The sequence below is a fragment of the Agelaius tricolor genome, unplaced genomic scaffold, assembly GCF_023055355.1.
Source record: "Agelaius tricolor isolate 1412-34295 unplaced genomic scaffold, bAgeTri1.0.p SCAF_8, whole genome shotgun sequence".
Lineage (NCBI taxonomy): Eukaryota > Metazoa > Chordata > Aves > Passeriformes > Icteridae > Agelaius > Agelaius tricolor.
Genome location: NW_027269268.1, coordinates 30,131,950 through 30,154,620, shown reverse-complemented (window position 1 = coordinate 30,154,620; position 22,671 = coordinate 30,131,950). Strand labels below are relative to the sequence as shown.

Here is a 22,671-nt window from a genome sequence, read left to right as displayed (position 1 = left end):
TTGAAAAATCTTAAAATAAAACTGTCACTCATTTCTATATGCATATTTTCCCATAGTCTTGCCTTAACTGTCATCTCTTGGCAATGAAGTTCTAAAACTGTGTCCTCACTGTTAAATGACAAAGTACAGAATGACAAATGTGAGGCAATGGTAACAGTGGCTCCTGCTGCTGGGCTGCCAAATTTTAAAAGCATCAGTGAAGCAACCAATCATTGAGTCTCCTTCCATTGTTACCATGAAACCATGCTTTTATCTTGGAAGGACTGAAGAATAGTTTCCAGTTTTCTATTCAAGGAAAACTAGAGCATGGTGCTGATAATGCCAAGGTTGCTGGTTTGATCCCTGTATGGGCCATTCACTTAAACTTGGACTAGATGATCCTTGAGGGTTCCTCCCAACTCAGAATATTCTGTGGTTCTGATGTGTAAATTTTAGGCCTCCCTTCACCTGGATAGATTGGCATGACTGGGATGTTTTGCTGAATACGTATTTGTGGGTTTTTTCACTTTAACCCAAAAAACTAGATTTTAAACCCCCAACAAAGACATTATGTGTGAGCTTATCCATCCATAAATTTCTGTTTTCTGTATTTGTGGAATTTAGCAATATATAATAGAAACAAATAAAAAAAAAGTTACCTGATGTAACAGGTTGCCTAAACATATGCTTTCCTTTTCCCAGATGAGCACTAACATTCTTTATTTTGACACCAATTGTGAAGAATGACTTTTTGGTCCAGTCAGAATGCTCTCACACAAGTGAAATTCTAAATGTTTTTCGTAAAAGCTGGAGAGACCAAACCTCAAGGAATGGGCTCATTAAGAGTCTTTTGACTTTTGTTTCACAAATCCACAAGCATCTTGTTCACAGATGTTCAGTTAACCCAAAATATTACTTGTTTTAAAATACTGCCGCTAGAATTTCTCACAAATGTAATTGTTTGATTACTTGAAATAGGTACTAATGAAATATTATTATATGACAGGTTTATATTTTAATTTTGTACTCCCCTGGCATGCTTACACAGCAGAACTGAGCTCAAACAACTGTTATTCAATATCATTTAAACATATTATTCAGTTCTAAAAAAGAAACAGCTGAAATAGCTGGACAAGCATCATAGCACTTCTTTATTACATTCTGCAAAGGGATTTCTTTGAGTAAAAGAGAAACAACATCCAAGCGATTTCAATCCTTTTGCAATTAGTAAAGTCATAAATTCAGATAAATACGACTGACTAAAGCATTAGATTTAAAATTATACTTCTATTTGTAGATTACAACTCAGATGTAACTGATTATAAAGAAATAATGCAAATGATACCTAATGTTAAGCTTAGTCAAAAATTATTCAAGTACTCTAGTAGAAGTACTAGAAGCAAATTGAAGTAGAAGCAGGGAAGTAGAAGAGAAGTAAATTGATTTTAAAATGCAATGACAGTGCAATAAAACTCTCAACATAACATATACATGTATTTTCAAATTAGTTTTCAGTGATATGGATTCTCTTTGGTGATTTGACATAGTATGTAATGAAAAATCCATCATTCTTCAGCAGTTTACATAAACGTCATTGTACTAAATTTCTTATTTATTTTAGTCTAAACAGAAATAATGAGACCATGAAAAACTTACATTTCAGTATGCTTTCTTATTTGTTAAAAAAGTTTGGTGAGACATTTCAAAGCAATTTTTTCAAACTACTGGAAACAATTACATTATGCAGTACATTATTAACCTGTAGTTGTTTTCCTATAAGTAAAAATGTATTAAAAATTAATTTACACATTGCATATTTAGTCTATATTTACAAGACTACATGCATTGTGTATACCTTATATAAATACAGTCCCTAAATACATGCACAGTCTACAATCATACATGCATGTTAAGTGTATTCTCAAAACTAGTGAATAACTTGTAAGCCTTGATTCATCAAGTAAGGGCAGTTATCAGAAACATCATCATAAAAGACTCATTTCTAGTGATTTACACCCATCATATAGAAACATACTGGATCACATAGAACTAAACTCAGAGGAGGAGACAGAATTTAATTTCAGATGCAGTAATCTCTGATCTCAGTTACTTTGTTTGACAACATGGAAGCTCTAAAGGGTTGAACTAAAAAACTGGTTCGGTTCTTCTATTTTCGGGTACAAAATGTTCAAACAGATATAATTTTAGGAGATTTCTATATAACACATATTGTCATCTTTTTGTTTGCATTTTTTTTAAGATCTAGCACATGGCCCAGTTTTGTTATCTGCCATGCAAATGTACATGTTAGATGTTTTCACTTTTTTCAAAATGTTTCAGAGATTGGCTCAATGAGATTGTCAAGACAGTTTTGAAAATGATTGTGGCATCTGACATAAGAGGGATTATTACACAGCTGAGAACAGAACAAGCAAAGAAAAGGGAGCAAAGCTTAATCCAGGAAATGCATAGAAAGGTCTTCTTTCTAATATAAATGTTTGCAACTCTACAGTGTTGCAAAGAGAAGGAGATAAAATTCAGTGATAGTTTTAAGCCCTTCATCCTTTAATGAACACAGGTTACTAGGATCATAATACATTTCCTAGACTTATGAACTCCTCCTTACTTCCAAATTCTGGCTAGATGAGAAGTCTGTTACAGTCATGGATCATTGCTTAAATTCTCTCATAAAACGTATTTACTCTCCTTTCCCCACTGAGATGATATTCACATTTGACATTCTTGAAACTGAGCTGTTTGATGTGAACATGCACCAATACTTATCTACATGAAGAAAATAATCTAGATTTAATTTGTGACGGTGAGAACTAAGAACAAAAAGTACAAGGGAATAAACTTTAGCTATTCCTTTAAGAACTCAGAAAAGAGAGGGAGATTATTCCCTAATTCAAGGCAAAGCAATAAAGAAACAAATTAGCAAGCACAGTAGCCTGGGAACAATAAATATGTCCACTGAGTTAGACACACTGCATATGTGGCCGATAATTTAACACCATGAAAGGGGATTACAAATCTGCAGTGGTGCAGTGAAACACTAAATTCCAAAAAGATTTAGTGCAAGCAACACAAGGTAGCGTTAAACAGCTGACAAAAGATAACAAGGAAAAAGCACACACAGTGTCAGAGATTTCATAATACTAAAAGACATAAGGCCATCTAAACATGTAGACATTGCATCACACTTAGTGTTGGCTTAATCTCTACCCTTTCAAGCAGCAGCTTGGCTGGCAGCTAGAAAAAAAAATTCATTAAGGACAGGCTATCTCAAAAAATAAAAAGCTTTAGAGTAAGCTTTGACAATTTGAAAAATCAATTCATGTGGCTAGATTCATACTTTAAAGAAATATAAATCCCTAACCTAATCTATTACAAAGTAGGATTAGAAATAAATCAAGTGGTTTTGATAGTTTCCTGAACTACTTTAATGCTGAGCTCTGGTGAAGAGTTGTATTATTGTGAATCTCACACAGATTAATATTTTATACTTCCAGGAGTAGCATTTCAGGCTAGGACTGAGACAAATAGCCTGGAAATGAAATCATAAGATGTCCTAAAAGTATTTGCTATTGCTAACCATGTTTCATTAACTGCTTCTGGTCTTTTTCCTTTAAAACGACAAATCTGAAAGACTAGAGTTTTCTATTTTATCATGGGAGGAGAAAAAGTAAGGAAACAACAATTAAAACTAATCTGATGAGTCAGAAAACACACGCAGTACTGACATTTATCACATAATGATTCAACAAATATTTACCAAATAACATTTCAAAATAAGTGTGCTGATTAAAGGGCACATACATAGATGCTCCATCAAGTTATAATACTGAGTGAATTTTCTTAAATGTTTCAAATTACAAATTTCTAAATTCCAAAATGTTCTCTTACCTACCTAGGCTTTCTCAATAAAAACCAAACAAAACCCCAACCTTCCAGACTATAACATAGTGGCAATAAAGCTTCATAAGAACAAAGTTATTTAAATGGCATTATCTGCTATTTGTCTTATTCTATATTGCCATTTTTTCCCCACTGAGTGCTAATAAGTGCTTGCTGTTGAAGAGGTTTACATTTAACATCTGTCAGTTGTATCCAGAAGTAGCACCTTCAGGGATCTGTTTAATAGATTGCTATTCTCCTCTGTAGCACCAGCAAATCTGTCTCACATCATTTACATACAGATAGTTATAGGCATTCATCATTTCATTATGCTGACTGCCTCACTATTCTAATGTATAATGTCTCTTTAATGAGCCTCAAAAAATACAATATTCCTTGATTTATGACTGCTTAACTGAAAAATTATGATTGACAATACAGATTGACAAAAACTCATCATAAAGCTTTTTTTGTGTTCCCACTACCTTGCACTTTAAATTTAACAATTACTCTTAAGTTAATCTCATGATTTGCTTCTTTGACAAAAGAAATTATCAAATTTTACCACACTAGGCTTCACAGTCACTGCTGTTTTAATAAATATACTTTCACTTCCATGAGAAAACAGTATAGAATTCGACAAATTAAAATTGATCAGTTTTTGTCCAAGATATACAATGTATTGGGCAAACTATTTCAATATTATTATATGCCAATTACGGTACACTTCCTAAATTATCAGGTGGAATACTGTTGTACTAGTCATGCAAGAGTGACTCATAAATGAGCCAATTTACATGTTCAAGTAAATTGAACTATGGTTTATTGTATGAACTTCAATTATTTTATACACAAATGCTTAGCACTGAGAAACAACTCTGCCATTAAAAGCACACTGAAATAATACAAACATATCTGAAACACCAAACAGAAATCTGAGAACACGAGGGAAACACTTCATTCATTTGACTGCATCCAGGCATTTCAGTTCCCCCAACTGCATCTCCCCATGTTTATGGACATGTCAGCATTCCTCTGGATTTGAATACCCAAGCTCAAAAGGTTTACAAACTGCTTATGATGTCCATTAGAAGCACAAATTTCCACGAAGTATGAGAAACCTTATGATACCTTGTTTCTGACATATCTACAACTTACAGCTGAATGTTTTTAGCATGTGAGAAAGTGTTGAGCTCTGACAAAAGTTTCTCCACTAAGAGAGATAGCTGCAATTTTTAACTCCCTCATCTACCACAGTTTAAGCTTACCCTATAACTGGACAGTTTGCAACTCCCTCTCCTCTCCTCAGCCTTTCTTTTCCACAGAAGTTTCAGAAACACCATAGCAAGACCTTTTCCTTGTCAAATGCTGCTCCTTACAGAGGGTTCAAATGTAATGAGCGCAGATAAACAAATGAGCACTAATGTAACCTTGCACTGCCTTATCTCAAAGCATCATTTCCTATTTCCAAATCATGAAACCAGGCAACAAAGGCTATCCATTCAATGCAGAAGAGATGTACAGAGATTTAAGCAACAGATGGCAAGCTACATTCCCTAGATCCCTGCAAAAAAGTCAACTTTAAGTGAAAAATCAAACCAAACAGCAATACAATACTACTGAATATTCAAGAGCTGTTTCAGTAGATGTAAATGTTATGATATGACAGAAAATAAAGTGCAAAAATGATATTGATATGTTTGACAATGACAAGTTAAATGCTCAATACAGTAAAAATTTTTATTTCATCATTTTGAATCCCTATTTTAGTTCCTTTGCACTAAATATTCCAGTTAACATCTGACTTTCAGGGTCAAATTTCTAAAGAAGTTTGGTATATCATAGGAATACAGGTATGTCATTCCCTAATCAGCATCATGTGTTTTTATCATCTAGGAAAATTCACATATCTACACATTTCAACATTATAAAATGTCAGTCTATCAAATATGGCAATACAACATTTTTTAGAATTTTCTTTAATTAATAAATCACAGTAATTCCAAAATGTTATTGCTTTGCACGTGGAAGTTCTAACTCTGAATCCAGAAAACTGGTATATCAATCCAAATACCTGTTGTCAATAGAAGGCCTTAATTTACAAACCCAAATGCTTCATTAATTAAAAATATCTCAAAATATCCATTCCTTGCCATAACAATAAAGATAGTTATATCTGAGCTTGTAGTAGTGATAAAATCCAAATTAAGAAATATTCAATATTTACTAGTCCCAACATATCCTTAGACTGTCACTCTGACCATCTCAGAACTACATTTCTCTGTCCCTTGACAATAACTAAGAAGCACAGATCCAAGGGCAGCCATGGACAATGCTTATGCTGTCTGCTAGTGTTCATATTGTGCATCTCTAGCTGGAAGAGACTATGACTACTTGTTATCTTAGAGACACAGAAAGAACCTGATAAGAACAAATACAGATATCCCTATAATCCCTTCATGTTACAATTCTATTTTCTTGCTTTTCTTCTATACAAATTCATTATTTCATCTCCTACAGTATACAGAGTTATCATTTCCAAAAGCTATCTAATAATGCCTGTGACTCATGATTTTCCTTCCTCAACCTGACTTTCAGAAAAGACAGTGGAGGAACATCAGAACAAGCTTTAAGCCTTCACATTGTTCTTTCCTATGTGCGCATATAAATATTTGTAACTGTTTCTCTGGCAGAATACTAAATTAGCCATTTTCCTTGCAGAGTACTGAATTACACAGAAACCCAACAAAATTCTGTTTCCATTGACTGAGCCTACTTACAGGAAGGTGGTGTTGCAAAAGGATTCAATACTTCAATCACTGTAGTCTGCTCATCAGAAGAAAATCCAGAGTATGTTCTGTTCCTGTGATCAATTTTCTATCTTTCTGTAGCTACACCTAGGAAATAACCAGTACAGAGTAAGTACAACTAAATACAGAAAATAACATAACCCAAATTATTAGAAATTAAAAAATGAGAACATGTCCAACAATAATTTATGGCAAATTCCATATGATTATTCATCAATAGGGCATTATAGAAGACAAAAGTTAAAATTTTATCTTCATTTAATTTTGTAGTACCCAAGTGATTCCAGAGTTCTACAATCTCAAGACTGCCAAGTAGAATCAAACAGATGTCATCATTACACCTAAACAGCCATCTGGTAGCCTGAGAGGAGAAGCATAATGACCACAGAGGGAACTGGTCCAGCCGTCCAGAACAGCACAACCGCAGTTCCGTTCAGCATGTAGAACAAATGGGCTATACAGAATATATGAAGTAAACAGACACAGTTATTTAACAGTAGAATTAATCCATAGTTTTTGTCTTTCAGTAGTAGCAGAAGAAGCAGTTTCTCTTCCTTCCGATTCTTATTTACACAGTTGGCAGAATTCTACAGAAAGCAGAAGAGCCAGGAATAAGGCATTAAAGATGGCCTGTTTTGGTATTTCTTAAAGGAAGTGGGATTCAGAGGTATCTTCACATCCAAACCAATACTGACAAGGGCTGGTACTGCTCCCTTTAAGTAGCTGAAGTCAAAGCTGAATCACCCTCCAAAAAAAAAAAATCTACCCCAGGAGATAACCATTCTTAATTATACATCTAGCCTTTGCTTCAAATTAATCCCTCCTGCTTCTTGTCATATCTATATCAGTTTATGCTGATCTCCTTTCTCAAAAATTTTACATATTGCAACCCCCATTCTTTCCATTTTTATGCCAAATAAACTTGGTTCAGTCTTTTAGTCTTTTTTTGATGCCTTTAATATTTAATTTAATGAATTATCAATTACCAGATGCATTTTGTTTAGACAACTTGAGCCTCCAGGTTATTTTACCGGATCCTTACACATAATCCTCCTAAAGATCTTTAGAGATCAAGTGGATCTTGTTTCAGCAGTTTCTATCCCTTGTGCCTTTGCCACAGACCATCAATCCAGTAAACAGAAATGTTTGCCATGGCTCCAATTCATAAAGGGTGATAGAGGAATGAAGCGTTTTCATATTTGTCAAAAGATGTCTGCTAGGCGTTTTAGCACATCTTGAGTTCTGCTACTGCTTAAAGGAAGGAAAACACTTGTGTAAGAAAGCAAAATTTCTGTAACTGGCCACACATATAACAGTATGGCATGGTAAATATGCTGTCCCCATATTCTTCCCTGCAGCACTAGAGGGAATTCCCCATCTTCCAATTGTGCTGTTAATTATTCCTACTTAGTGCTTCTGCTTGTTCTCACCAAACTGAATGTCTATTATTTGCTAGTATTTCTACATTTTATTTGGATTATTTTAAGCCTGGGACAGCAGAAATATTAGCATCTACTTTATTTCCAAAACTACCAACAATACCATAGAATAATATTATGCACAGTACAGAATTTTAGAGTTACACTCCTCCCCCACAACCCCAGTCACTGCAGAAAAGAGTGACTGAAACTAAATATTACATCTTTTTTAACACAAAAAACTGGAATAATATTTTTAGTCTAATCTTATCTAGATCACAGTTCCCTAACTTGCTTAAAAGAATGCCATGTATAATTATCAAAACTGCAGTTTACTAAATTAAAGAAATATCTCCTAACCCTTAAGGCTTCCTGCAGTTTTTGAAGAGACAAAATAGGACTGACTTATTCCTGAGAAATCTATGCTTTTCAATCTCAGTATCTCTTGCAGATGTGTAAAAAGAACAGTTTGATAATTTCAGGTCCCTCAGGGAAATTCAGGTAAGACAATCATGCACAATTCTTTGGGTATTTCTTCAGGTCTTACTTTCAGCCCTTTTCTGAGCTTTTGAAATGTCACCATCCTTAAGTTCTCAAATACAATGCTACTATACATCATGGAAAGACTTGTTAATTCCTTTATGTATATCTTATGGCCTTATAAATCAAATAACCTTTGCACCTAAGACCCAAACAAAACATAGTTATTTGTTTCTAGTTGAGCTTAACCTCACAGTTAGATAATTTGTATTTAGTTGTATGAGAGAAGTTTGTCCTTTTTTTTGTAACTAATTTTTTATATTTACTAAAATCATTCGATTCTAACATCACCTATCCGAGATTCCAGTACTGACCCCTGAATCTTCCACTGCTTTCTATACAGAATCAGCTAGGCTGGAAAAGACACTTCTTACCTCACACAAAGAGGTTAACAGAATGTGAGATAGTTTATGTTTAATTTTTTTACGTAATTGTATGTAGATCTGTCCCACCAGCTCCTTTGTTATTTAAGTTAAAATTTCTTTTAAAAGCATTTTAGCTGTTTAGCTTGCACTAATTTTCACACACAGAAGGGATTTTCCAAATTTATGAGTCTGTTTAAAAATGAAAATGCAATCTGTTATGTTTTTAAATACAACAGATTTTCAAAATGGATATTTGTGTTTTGGGACATCTATATTAGATTGCTGGGTGAAGCTCTTTAAACAGAGAAGTACAGAAAGTATTTTAATTACAGGAAAGAACACAGAAGGCAAAACCAGATAAATGTAAGACCACTCAAACCAAGTGTCTCATCTGCCCAGGTTCACCTGTGCCACCTCACAGGGAATATAATACAGAAAGCTCTCAGTTAACCACATGGGTACATGTGTGCATGACGACCTCCACAACTTAGCCTATTCCTCAGCTGATTTTCCTAACAAGCTGAACTTAATAGCAAGTTGTCAGGAGTTCCTTTATGATGCCACAGAAACTGGTGGAAGGTACTGTTCCTCTTGAATAAATTAATGAGCTACACATTCACAATAGCAAATGATTTTATGCCTTTGTTGCCCATATTTTTCAGCTTCTCTCCTACTCCAGCTGAGTTGCACCCATCTTCTTCTCAACACTTCATCTTTTCTGATATATAAGGTTAATCTGCTTTCTTTAATATTAGGATGGAAATTAGGGACGACAACTTTCCACAAGCCATAGTGGGCATCATATACTTTTAGAGGACTATCAACAAAAAATACAGTCCACTGTCTAAGAAAAGTCTAAAACAGGACAGTAAGTCTAAAACAAATGTGCTGCTTGCACAAAGCCTTGGGATAGTTGTCCCTTTGGCATATGAAAGCAATGAGAAATATCAGCTATCCCTGGCGAGAAGACTATGTTAACATCTGTATCTCATTTTGAGTACTAGATTAATTTTTTTCATAAGACTTTCTCTGGCTTCTCAGCTCTGTAATATCCCACCCCTAACATATAAAATGACCCTAAGAAAAGCAGTTCAGCCCTGTAATTCTACTACTTCCATGATAATAGCATCCCAGATAAGGAAAATCTATCAAATGTGTCAGAACATTATCTGTTCATTCCAGTCTCCCTTTTTGCCTTATTTTTCTTATCTTCCAGCAGCACATGCCTTGGCTTCTACTCAACATCACTCACAAAGCTCATAGATAAATAAATCAAACAAATAAATCAAACAAATAAATAAAACCTAAAAAAATAAAATAAAAAGAAATACTAACACCAAACACACCCTCACACACTCTTTTTCCAAGACTGCACTTGTTTAAACTCTATTATTTCCTTTTTCATGACAAAACCCAACCTGCCTAGAAAACTTTACAATATTCTAAAAGCCTTGTGGTGGGAAAGGGAGGTAGGGCAGGGCAGGGCAGGGCAAGGTGTGCTGGCTCTGGCTTTGCCAGGAGCAGCTGTGAGCCCCCGGTGGGTGCAGCAGGGTGAGGCCACAGGGAGCAGCTGCACACCAGGGGCAGGGAGGCAGCAATGGAGGTGGCTGCCACTGCCTCAATGGGCAGCAGGTCTAGGAGACAAGCCATATACAAAGAGCAGTGGTATTCCATGCTTTTTTTCCTTTGGTAAGGCTTCTCCTCAAGCCTCCAAGATCCCTAAGCTTCTGAAGAGATTCTCCAGACATGAAGCAGCACCTGCAGGAGACGGAAGAGGAGTGGATCACTTACTTAACCCGCTTAGACTTATGTAAGTTCACAGCCCTGGTGCACAGCATCCCCAGAGGTGTTCATGGAGCTGGCAGGTGTCTCTGTGAGAATGCCTGTCCTTTTCAAAATGTTTCTGATGACTTGAAGGCAGTTGCTGTCATGCTTCTCTTTATGACAAGCAAAAAGCAAGATCCAAGGAACTACAGGCTGGTCAGCCTTAACTGTGTCCACAGAAAAGTTGCGGACCAGGTATTTGTAGAAGCCGTTTCTTCTTGCCTGAGCAGATCATGGCCGAGCAACCTCAGCGCCCTACAAACTATGCACTATGGCTATTATATATTTAAAATAGATGGAAAGCTAAATTCCTTTACAAATATATATTGCTATATGAAATGGACACTCACAGGTTATGGATCGCATTGTACAAAAAGCAGATGTCAAATCCGAGAAACTGGGTCATTTAAAATTTGAGAAGAGTTGCTATTTATTTTAGCAAAATGCTAAAAAAAATTCAAGTTGCATAATTTCTTAGAAACACCTACTTTGATGATTTCTTACAATTTTTAAATTGTTTTCCATGCAGTTAATTAGGGAAACCTTCAGACACATTTCATTTGGTTAAAGACATATCATTTATGGAGTAATACATTTTCAGAGTTTTGTAAAATCATATTTATTGTTGCTATCCTTTTTTTTTTGCCTTTTAAAATATTAAAGACATTATTTAATTTTCTAACAGCTTATTTGTACAGTGTATGTTATAGAAAACATGGCATCTCTAGAAAAATTATGTCCAATGACTGGTAAAAATATGAAGTTCACTTCCAATAGATCTATGAGAAAATGCTGTGAAGCAGCCTGAACCTGAAAAAAATTGTCATTTTAAGGTGAAAATTAAATTCACCTTAATTGCTGAAAATATCAAATATTCTATTCATGAAAAACCTATCATAATTCTTTTACTGCTGCACAGCTAAATTTCACATTTTCTGAATTCTTCATATGTCTATTTGGTCTCTAGAAGCCCACATACCTCACACATGTATACTATAAAAATATACAGAAGAATTTTTAAACAATATGCATGTTGTAAGAGACACGTATATGTATTTTGAGATGATGCCATAAAGAGTTCATGACCTTAGAGCTCTTTTCCAACCTTAATGATTCTATGATTTTATGATGCAGTAATGCTGCTTGGGAAGAGAGTTAAAGCAATAGCAGTTTAATCAATATCTTATTATAAGCATGATATGAGAACTTGTGAACAAGGCTTTCTACCCAATATCCACAAAAATGTGAACAATCCCTACTTGTAAACTTGTAGAGCTTATTAAAACTAAATGTGTTTCCATAAATTAAACATTTTATCAAAAACAGGAGGAAAGTTTCTAGCCGTTTCTTTCCCTTGTATATTTTGAATGAAATCCAGGTATGACTGAATGAATCCAGAATACTCCATCTACCATGGACAACATATTTCAAGCACAGTGCTCTGAGCTGACCTTTAGCTACTGAATCCAAAAGATGTATTAAAATGAAACAAAGTTTTATTTTTTCAAAGTTCCTGATTATTGCAAATTGCAAACAACATGGTGAAAAGCAATTTAAAATATGCTTGAAACTAACAGCACATTCAAATTATGAAATAAAACTTTGCTTTAACCTAATTTTAAGACTGCTTTTTATCATGTATAGTGAGAATTTTCAAGGAACTCTGGCAGAAGGAGAAAATATGCCTTAATATATAGGAAAAAAGGAGTACTGGAAATGATGGTAACAAAGACTTAAATTTTAAGGTTCAAATGTCTATAAAAACTGGCTTAAGGTGTAGCTTTCATGCTTTAATATTTATTGTATTATGTCAATTTAATGTAATTTACACTTTCAATATATTTCTTTTATCTGAACAACCACTTCAATACAGTGATACTGTTTCACTAAGTTTTCTTTTCCTCTGAAGACTTTAGGGTGAATTAATTATAGCCAAGACACCAGATATAAACATCCTGATCTCACTAACACTATACTTATTTTATCTTTATTACTGAAGACCTTTGCCTACATGCAACAGTATATCATAATTTAGTTCACTGAGACTGACAGGCTACTCTTTACAATATGACAGGATGTCACTGTAGTAGGTATGTTGACTATTTAATGGCTTTGGAAAGTCTCTTATGGCCTTCACTAACTCATAATACTAACTTTCATTGTCCTCTTGCATGAGTACTGATGACAAAGTGTAATCCTATTACAAGAAAGAAAATGTCTAATAGTTTCTTAAGTAAAATATTTTTCTTCAGTGATCTAGTGTATAAAGTTTTGCTGTGCATGAATTATATTCAGTGCTTCAAAGCACATAGCAGCCTTTCATTATTTCAATGGTCCTCTTTTGGTGTACTGAACAAACCCTCAGAAGTGCCTTTGTCAAACTGTTACAAATCTACTTGATGCATGTCAAAGCCTCACTATTCAGAAGGGGTGACTAGACACCTGAGCAGTAAAAAACCACAGTGAATTTTACTCTGCATCTTCACTACCATGTCTCCATGCATGACTACTTCAGCAAAGTAGTATTAGCTCTTGGCAAAAAGCATTCATCTGGGCTGAAAGGCTGTCAGCAGCAATATGGTAGATGTCAATTAGAATAAAGTATGCGATGCAAACACATTTGCCAATTACATGCATTAGACCTCATAATGGCTGATGTCACAAATGTAGTTTGGTGATAAATTATCTTAAGGACAGTAATTACAATTTTCCATCAGTTGGATATACCCATTTTGAAGTTACAAAACAAGATCCACAGACAAAACCTCCCTTCAGACAACAGAAACAATGAAAAGGTCAGGGTGGGTGGTTGTTTGCTGTATGATTTTCTTTCAAGTTATACTCAGCTTTGGCTTCTAAGTATTCAGAATTATGTTGGAGAGATTGAAGAATAAATAAGTAACCAAAAAAAAAAGGGACTCCAAAAAATTACATGGACCAGATCATTTGAATCTGATCCAATCCCCGATCCAATATGGGGAGGATGGGATCTAAGATAAGAAGAGATGAGAGCAGTGATGGAGACAGTAGCAGTTGCACATAAACCTACCTGGCAAAATACACAGTACTGGCAATTTTTAGATCATTATTTAGCTCAAGATGGGGAATTGGACTCAATGATGCTAATGTAACCCCTTCCAATTTGAGATAGTCTATAATTCTATGGTGTAATACTTTCCTCTATGTTCAAATGTTAATACAAACATCTTAGTTTAAATAGAACTCAGAAATATTCTATAATCTGTGTCATCTAAAGGATCGGAACTATACTTTTTTGGCCTAAATGTATATATTTTATTTAATTTTTAAAATTAAAGGTATCATGCAATACAATACCAGACAACTGTAAAAAGGTTTCTATCATGAATAGAAGAAGGGTGAAGCCTGCAGTAAGGATAAAAAGAGTGCTGCTTGCTCACAAGACTCTCAGTCACATTCCCAGCACCAGAGACTTCCACGGCTGGGGCCAATCTCCCTCCACAGGGAGGTCAGCAGTGACCCTAGGGGTTCCCACACATCCCATCCCAGAGTCAGAGCAGGTTTCTCACCAGATCCATCCCAGGTTTGCCATGGCAGAGGCTCAGATGTCCATAAAGCCATTCCCTCATGGCCCAGTAGCCCAGGAACAACCTGAGCTTGTGCCCTCTGAGGAGGGACCCCAAACAAAGGGATGTACTGGATCAAGGATGGGGATGTACTGGTCAAAGGAAGCAAAACTCTTAAAAGAGTTCAAGGGAATTAATTCCTTACTAATCACAGTGTTTATAAATAGGGTCATTTTCACAGTCAGATCTTTAGTCTTTTATTAATCTGAATATCCCCAAAATCCCACAAATCACTGCCTTCTATTGTCAGCAGAGTCTTGAAGAAGAATGTACAGAAAATCACACTATGAAAAATCAGTGTCCAAAAAGGATACAGAGGAGTCCTGCAACTTCATTGGAATAAAGGAAGAATCCACTGGGGTGCACACCCACAGGGTTTCCTCTCTCCGCATTTTGGAGGGTGCAGCCTCCTTTGATCCTAAACTCCCGGCCAGACATTGCCCTCCTCCTTTCCCCACTGGCTGAGGTACTGGGAAGGTCCAGCCTTTTCAAACAGCCTATCACATATCTCACCTTGAACCGGTAATTTTACCCCAAAGCTCAGAAACTCAAGGTAACGCAGACACACTTGTCCATTCCAGGAGCCAAGCTGTCTGTGCTCTGTAACAAACTTGCTGCTTGAAGTTCTGCTGCTTGAACATTCCAAAGATGTTAACATCCCTCCCTTCACCCATGTTGTAAAGACTTTATTACACACCTTCCCTATCAAGAACTTCAGCTCTACATCTGCTTGCTTTCAGTGGTTCAGCAGAAAAGACACAGCAGGAGCTTCTCCTCACCCTCTGCATTTGGCTCAGCTACACTTCATAGCTATCTCACCCCAGGTGAAAGCATATCCCTAGGTGAAACTTAGTAATAAGACTAGGACACATGTTGGCTTTAGAAAAGAATAACACTGATTTAATTGTAACTGAGTACCAGAGGTCTGGCTAGCCAAAATTCAAACTACGTAAAAATAACCTGTTTTAGAAAAGAGTTATTGTAAGCTATGCAAGAGCATTTTAGTGAGGATGCAGTAATGGCATGCACAGACATATGGTAATTGAGGCATTTGTAGAGAAAATGTGCTAAAGCCATGTAGTGTTTCATGAACACTTCATCATATATGGCAGGAGTGTGACCTTTGCAGGAGGATATAAATATGTATTCACACACACATACACATCTACACAACAAAAACAGACTTTAGGGTCCAACAATGACAACTGCTGCCACAAGTGAAATCCAGCAGGTACTAAAATTATCTGTTGGCAAAAAAATGGGGTTAATTATTTCATTGATGAACTGCATTCATACGAAATGGAAATAACTGTTTTCAGAAAATAATTAAAAAATTCTTATCTACCACAAAAATGGAGTGCATAAAAAACTGAATATAGGCCTAAAACTTCTAAACAAGTGGTTAAACAGAAATGAGGCAGAAATTACTTGTACTATACAGTATGTATTAACACCACTGGTAATACACGAGGGAGCGTAAATTGAGCATCTAAATTCTCTATATCATGAAATGGAAAGAGAGTACCTTTAGAAGACATTGAAGTTTAGGACTCTTAAAATAGGTGCCTCAAGTTCAGACAGTGTGGCTAGATCTCAATTTATATTTCTATCTGATGTTCATTTATTGGCATAATCTGATCAAACTATTTAAAAACAGGAAAAGTCTTCCACCAAAACAAATACAATTTAAGAGCTGAACAACTAATGAGTTCAGAAAAAAACTTAGGTAGTCAAAAACATAACTAGAAGTTATTCTAATAAGATGCAAAAAATCAGAGCTAAAAATATTTGATTTATTTTGTGGGTTTTAATAGGTACTAGATATGTGTTAGTTAAGGAAGCAGAAAGAGTGACAAGCAAGAATAAATTGGAGACCACTGTTCAGAACAAAAATACCTGAAATATTAATCCTGAGAAAACTATTGGGATTCATATATTGCATTTGGAAAAAATCCAAATCAAAGAGCAAATATCACATAGCAGAGCTAATGTACAAACAGGAAAAAGCTAAAGCAAATTTTGAAATACTGTCAGGTAATACCCTTTCATAAAAAACTTGAACTTTCCACAGAGTTTCTGTCTGTATTCATGTTCTTCCAAATTATTTTGCCCAACCGAGGTCTTGATCACTTGTCTCCTCTATCTCAGCATCCCTTTACTGATCTTTCTGCAATTATTTTTTCAGTCTTTCTGTATCAACACAAGCTTATAACCAAGTAAATGGCAATTTCTACACTTACTTTTAGTTTTAATAAATGTTATGTGCATTATATTGACTACATGCTAATTCAGAATTGTTTTCTTCTAGGTTCTCCTAAACTTTGATGTAATTTAATTTCTACACTAAAGACAAAGTTGGGAATTTGGAAGAAAATTTTAATTTTTTTGAAGAAAGTAGTCTCAGGAAGGTTTGCAAAATGCCTATTCTCAAGTTCTTTTTGGCAGCATTGGTTAGTTTCTAAATCAAACTCATGAAAACATTCTGTTGTGTTTTTGGTTTTTAAGAACAAGAACAGGATAAAAGGATAAAATAGGATAAAAGAAAAACCTCCTTCTGTAGAAGTCTTAACATATCTCTGCACCTGTTATAGATCTCAGCCTGGAAAGAGAACAGTGATTCCATGTTCAGTTTCCAGTTCGTACCAGATTTATGTTCATACATTTTTAATAGGAGTACAAGGACAGATTCACTCCTCTTCTTTCCATCCTTAAGAGTGACTGTAAGAACCTGATGAGGGCTATTCCCTTGATGGATTTAAGTCACACAGCTAAAGGGGATTTTCCTACACATTGTTCAACTTAGAATGTAATCAAGTTAAGTCAAAGTCAGCTGATGTTTTACAGAGCTTAATTCAAAAATGTGACATTTTTTGCACGAGAACATTATAACAAGGTAGAACAGTTGAATAGTAGTTCAGCTTTTCAAGAATGAAATCAGGTATTTTCTTTAAAAGGGGTAGTAAGATTATAGGGGAAGACAGGAAGCAATTGAGTTAGCAGCCTTCCACCACTTGAATAACACATAAATAGGTAGGTCTAGCTTCCTGAATGTAAAATCTTTTATCCCAACTCTATTTAAAATACAGCATTGATTATTTCAATCACACTTTATCATTCTCAACATGAACTTAGGTGAATTGTTTGACACTGATTTGACTATTCTCCTCCAAAGAATACACCAATAATAATCTAACTTTTTTTCCTTATTCCTGCTATATATCTCCATTGATATAACTTCTTTTTACTGGCATATAAAAGAAAGGTTTTATTAAAATACAGCCTATGGACTGCTGTGTTAGTATTGACACAACCTTCTTGATCTCCGTTCTATAAACTGAATCTAGAGAATGAAGCAGAGACAGAATGTATCTGCCATTACTCCAAATGCACATACTACCAAGTTTTAGCTGCCTTATAAATTAGTGACGTAGGTAATTCTGGAGAAACAGACCAGTGGCTTAGGTGACGGCTCATTCTAGGTACTTGCCTTAATATCTCAGGGTATTTAAACACTTTGAAATGCAAAGCGAAATAAAATAGAGCAAAATAATTAACCTCTCCCCCAAAACCCCCAAACACCTCATCCACCACAGATGAATTATGCTGAGAGTTGAAACTGTGATAAGAGAAAAAGTCAGATGATTAAAATCTAAATTAGGAGATGTAACAGTGAGAAGAGGAAAACTAAAGAAAGGCTGGTCAGTGGAACATGGGTATCACCTGAACATGCTCTGAACACCTGTTAACTTCACAACTGGAGGGAAAAAAACCCCATGTTTCAGAATTCAAAATAATCTGTTTAAGCTAATAAAACCTAGAAGGAGAGTAAATTACTTTATATAGCTGAAATTATCTATCTGTGCAACACTCCCATCATATTGTATGAGTTCTTATATCACACAGGGCATTTCTAGCTCATGGATATTTGACTCCCTCTGGTTTGGGCATTTTACATTCTGAGACTGCAGAGTCAGATATACCACAGTTTGTAGGTAAAGAAATCCATTTTAGCCACCTTTCTAACTCCTTTATAATTCTTTTTCAGAATGCCATTAAGATATAGTCTGCTGATGGCTATAAAAATGAGAAATCTGAAAATGACTGTATGTGTTATGTCTTGAAGCTATACTAAAAGTCATTAAAATTATCCAATAAAGAATGGAGTTAATCATTAGTTTCAGGTTTGATATATTAGTGAATGCTCTGTCATCACAAGAATCTTTGTTCTTTTTATAATCTATCCCTATGAAGTTTTTACATTAGCTGCAAAATTGGTTGTCTCAATGACAGGTACAGTCTTCTTTAAGGACAGGCAGTTTTTCCTCTTAAAATATACTTGCCTAATCAGGATTGTGCAGGCAACATATGAACACTGGGCTATATATAGCCACAAAAAAGTTTGAGTAAGCATAATCACTTTAAAATTAAAAATATACTTTTAATTAATGTTTAAACAATGAGAAATTCCTTATCATTGCTCAAGGTATAACATTCTTGCCTAAAATGTTATTATTTGTTAAGTCATATGATACACATGTTGTATGTATATGTAAACTTCCCATTAATCTGAGGAAGAATACATGCACATAAACACAGGGGGAAAAAAAGATTTAATCTATAAATTGTATTCTGAAATAACCAAGAGTTCTCTTGGTATCTTTTTCTTTTTGTTTTCCCTGCTAAGAAGTAGACATTTTCAGGTTCAATTAATTCTACATTAGAAAATCAATTGGCTTGTATAAAAGCAGTCTGCACCAACAGAATTGTATGGAAATATTTAGCAGAAACTTTTTTCATAAAGTATTCTCTTCTAGAAGGCCAGCTAACTTTGAATATTTTGGAGGTGAAAAAAATTGACGCCAAAAAACTGAACCTTCATTGCCAGAGGAAAATTAAATAGTCCAATAGACACAAATGTAGCAATCTGTATTAATAAAAAGGATCCCACATGTCCTAGGATTAACATCTTAAAACATTTCATAGATCAACCCACAGAATTAGGATAGTTGTGACTATTTCCAAACAGTTCTATGTGTAGGTAATCCACACAAAAAGCAACACTGAACACTTAGTAGCATGTTATTTTGCCAACAGTAATCTCAAAAGAGGTTCATCATTCAAAAAACAATAAATCTTTTTAAATAGGGTCATTATTTACTCACTACGGTTGCTATTCACTTTAAAATTTAAACCGATTTCATCATAGCATATGAATGACAAGCATGTACTTGGCAGTACCCATAGAGTAGTTCTTTAAAAGAGGAAATTCTTCATCTTTTGCCTTTTTCTGATGAGATTTTTTTTTTTCCTTACAAATTAGTCAAAATGTTTGATATACAGCTTTACACCCTGCAAAGGGTCAGAGAGGCCAACATGCTGTATTTCAAAATTTCTCCAAAACCGCTCATGTTAGTTCAGTATATTTTGTGACTGTATCATAGACAATGATACAGTCAATTGAAATTTAATGGAGGAAAAGTTTAGATTACTAACACGTTTCAAAGGCATCTAAACTAACTGACTAGAAAGCTGAGAAACAATATAGATTTTTTTTGTTAATTTTCCTGTGTTTGAGCATGATTAAGAAAGCAATGAGCATATTAGAATGCATGCAGAATGACTTGAAAAATTACTCAGGAAATGTCATGATGGCACACTCAGAGATCATGGATACAATCCTCTCTGGAACTGGCTACACAATATCGATCACCTCTTCTAAAATACCTCGGCGTTTGGAACAGTCCAGAGAGGAGAAATTAGAAGTGCAATTATTCAATCTGTAGAATTTGCAGGTAGTCCTGAGGCAAAAGCCTTCAACAACAGAATTTGACATGAGTGTAGATAATAAAAAAAATCCAGTCTCAAGACTTTGAAAGAGACAAACACGAAACTCTGACAACCAGTTTTAACATAAAAATTAAATTTGTGGCAAATTTATTAGAAAAAAAAAAAAGTGGCAACCCCAGAAGTATGTTCAGACTGGGGAATGAGATACTGGAAAGCAGTGCCATAGAAATGGACCTGGGAGTCCTGGCTGACAGAACGTTGAACCTGAGTCAATAGCACCCTGGGATCTAGGAGGGCCACCTGTGTCCTGTGGGGCATAAGGTACAGGATGGCCAGGATGGGATTGTCCTGCTCTGTCCTCATGGCATGAGGCAAGGGAGGGGATTGTCCTGCTCTGCTCTGCACTGGGGTAGTCTCACCAAGTGCTAAGGGCAGTTTTGAGTACCAAAGTATAAAGAAGATATTAAGCTACTAGAGAGCATCCACAGGAGGGCAACGTGGATGAGGAAGGCCCTTGAGGGAAGTCCACATGAGTGGCTGAGGTCACTTGATCTCTTCAAGCTGGAGGAGAGGAGCCTGAAGGGAGACATCACTGTAGTCTACACCTGCATGGTCACATCACCAAGCCTGAGAGAGTTCCAGAAGTGTTTGCCAATGCTCTTGGCACAGGGTGTGATTGTTGAGGCTGTTGTGTGCAGGGCCAGGATTCTGACTTTACAATCCTTGTGAGTCCCTTCCAACTCAGCTTATTCTTTGATTCTGTGAAAATACTGGCAATACTATTTTTCACAGTCTAGTTTTGGTCCATTTGCTCTATGATTTCAACAGTCATTTCTTCACAGTGACGGGGCTTCTACTTTAAGTAGGAGTTAAATCAGAGAACCATTTGGCTGGAAAAGACCCTTTAGATCAGGTCCAACTGTTAAGCAAATGCTTAACCAGGTCCACTGCTAAGCCATGTTCTTAAGAGCCATGTCTACCCACCTTTTAAATACCTTCAGGGATGGTGACTCAACCCCTTCCCTGGGCAGCCTATTCCACATTTGGTCACCTTTCATTAAAGAAAATGTTCCTAATATCCAATCTAAACCTATCATGGGTGGGAGTTAGGGGTAAAATGCTGTTTGGGAAAAGAGATTTTGAAGTGAAGAAATATAATTGAAATAAATATATAAAGGAGATTTTTATGTGAAAAAATGTAACACCTCTTGATTCTAGATCTTAGTTAATTACTTAATCCCTTAGTTAATTACTTAATCCCTTAGTTTTTAGAGCCACCGATACAGCAGGGCATACAACACAAACCTCTGCCCATGACTAGTGACCTCTATGACAAGGCCAATAACAGTATCCATGCAAAAGTAACAAAAGGGCATATACAAGAGTTATAGAGAAGTTTTTAAACTGAATTTTACTTTAACCAATGTAAACAGATTGCTTAACTACTCCTCAAAAATATTCCCCCTCTGTGTTGGCTCCAATTAAAGAGAAATCAGTGAGACAGAAATAAAGATTCCAAGAAGCTAAATGAAGAACCCTCACAGCATAAGAGAGTTTATCTTTTCAATCTGTAATACTAAAAGGATGAGCACTGGAGGAAATATAAAATAGATTTGTTTGAAAACTACTTTAAGGTTCTCTAAGAATTTTTGGTACCAAGGCAAATAGCGTTACAATAAACTATTTTCTTTAGCAGTACAGTGCCTTGAATTCTCCTCTTCCTTGTGACAGCAACACATTGTTCACATTAGTTTCTGCAAAACAGAAGTATTCAAAATATTGGTGCAGAAAACCACTATTTCAAATACCCTACTTGTAAGTGAAAATCCAATAGACTGTTGGGAGGAACTGTGGAAAAAAACTTCATAGACCAACTACTTCACATGAAATGTAAAGTCTAAGTATTCTTCTCAGTATAGAGCAGGAGTACTAAAATTTGTACAGTAAATTAATCCACATACAGAAAACTGCATAATCACAGCATGATACAATTTTCAGCCTGAAATTACTTTACTTAAAATGAAATTAAGCTTTGATGAAATTATATTCTTCTTTGTACTTTCATTGTACTTTCAAAGTCAGTCATTCAAAAATAAATTCTTATTTAACATTTATTTAAGAAATGCTTAAAAATATTTAGCAGGAATGTGAGGCATGTTTCTCATATCTTATTTTTTCCTCACCTACATATAATAATTTCCTATTTATGGTTATATATATCAGCTAAGGTAAACTACCTGAACATAGAGACATGTGATGGTGGCTCTTTTCTTAGCAATAAGAACAAACAGGCCAAACTAAAAAGCCAGTAATTTGCTCCATATAAAAAAAAAAAAAAAATTTTTAAAGAGAGTACACATAGTGATATGTGTATTTTATTAAAGAATTTCACTTATATTAAATATAAAACAAAATTTAAAAAACCATTGAATTAATAGTGACAAAT

At 35.2% G+C, this 22,671-nt stretch overlaps 1 protein-coding gene across 23 annotated transcripts in view; it reads right to left on the bottom strand.

The window, feature by feature from the left end:
* TENM3 (teneurin transmembrane protein 3) overlaps window positions 1-22,671 on the bottom strand; it is a 1,291,378-nt gene that overhangs the window by 1,233,970 nt on the left and 34,737 nt on the right. For all 23 annotated transcript variants that reach the window (XM_071432135.1, XM_071432137.1, XM_071432120.1 and 20 more), the window contains exon 2: window positions 6,657-6,773. The gene's annotated coding sequence lies outside the window, so the exon portion shown is untranslated. The remainder of the gene's footprint in view (window positions 1-6,656; window positions 6,774-22,671) is intronic.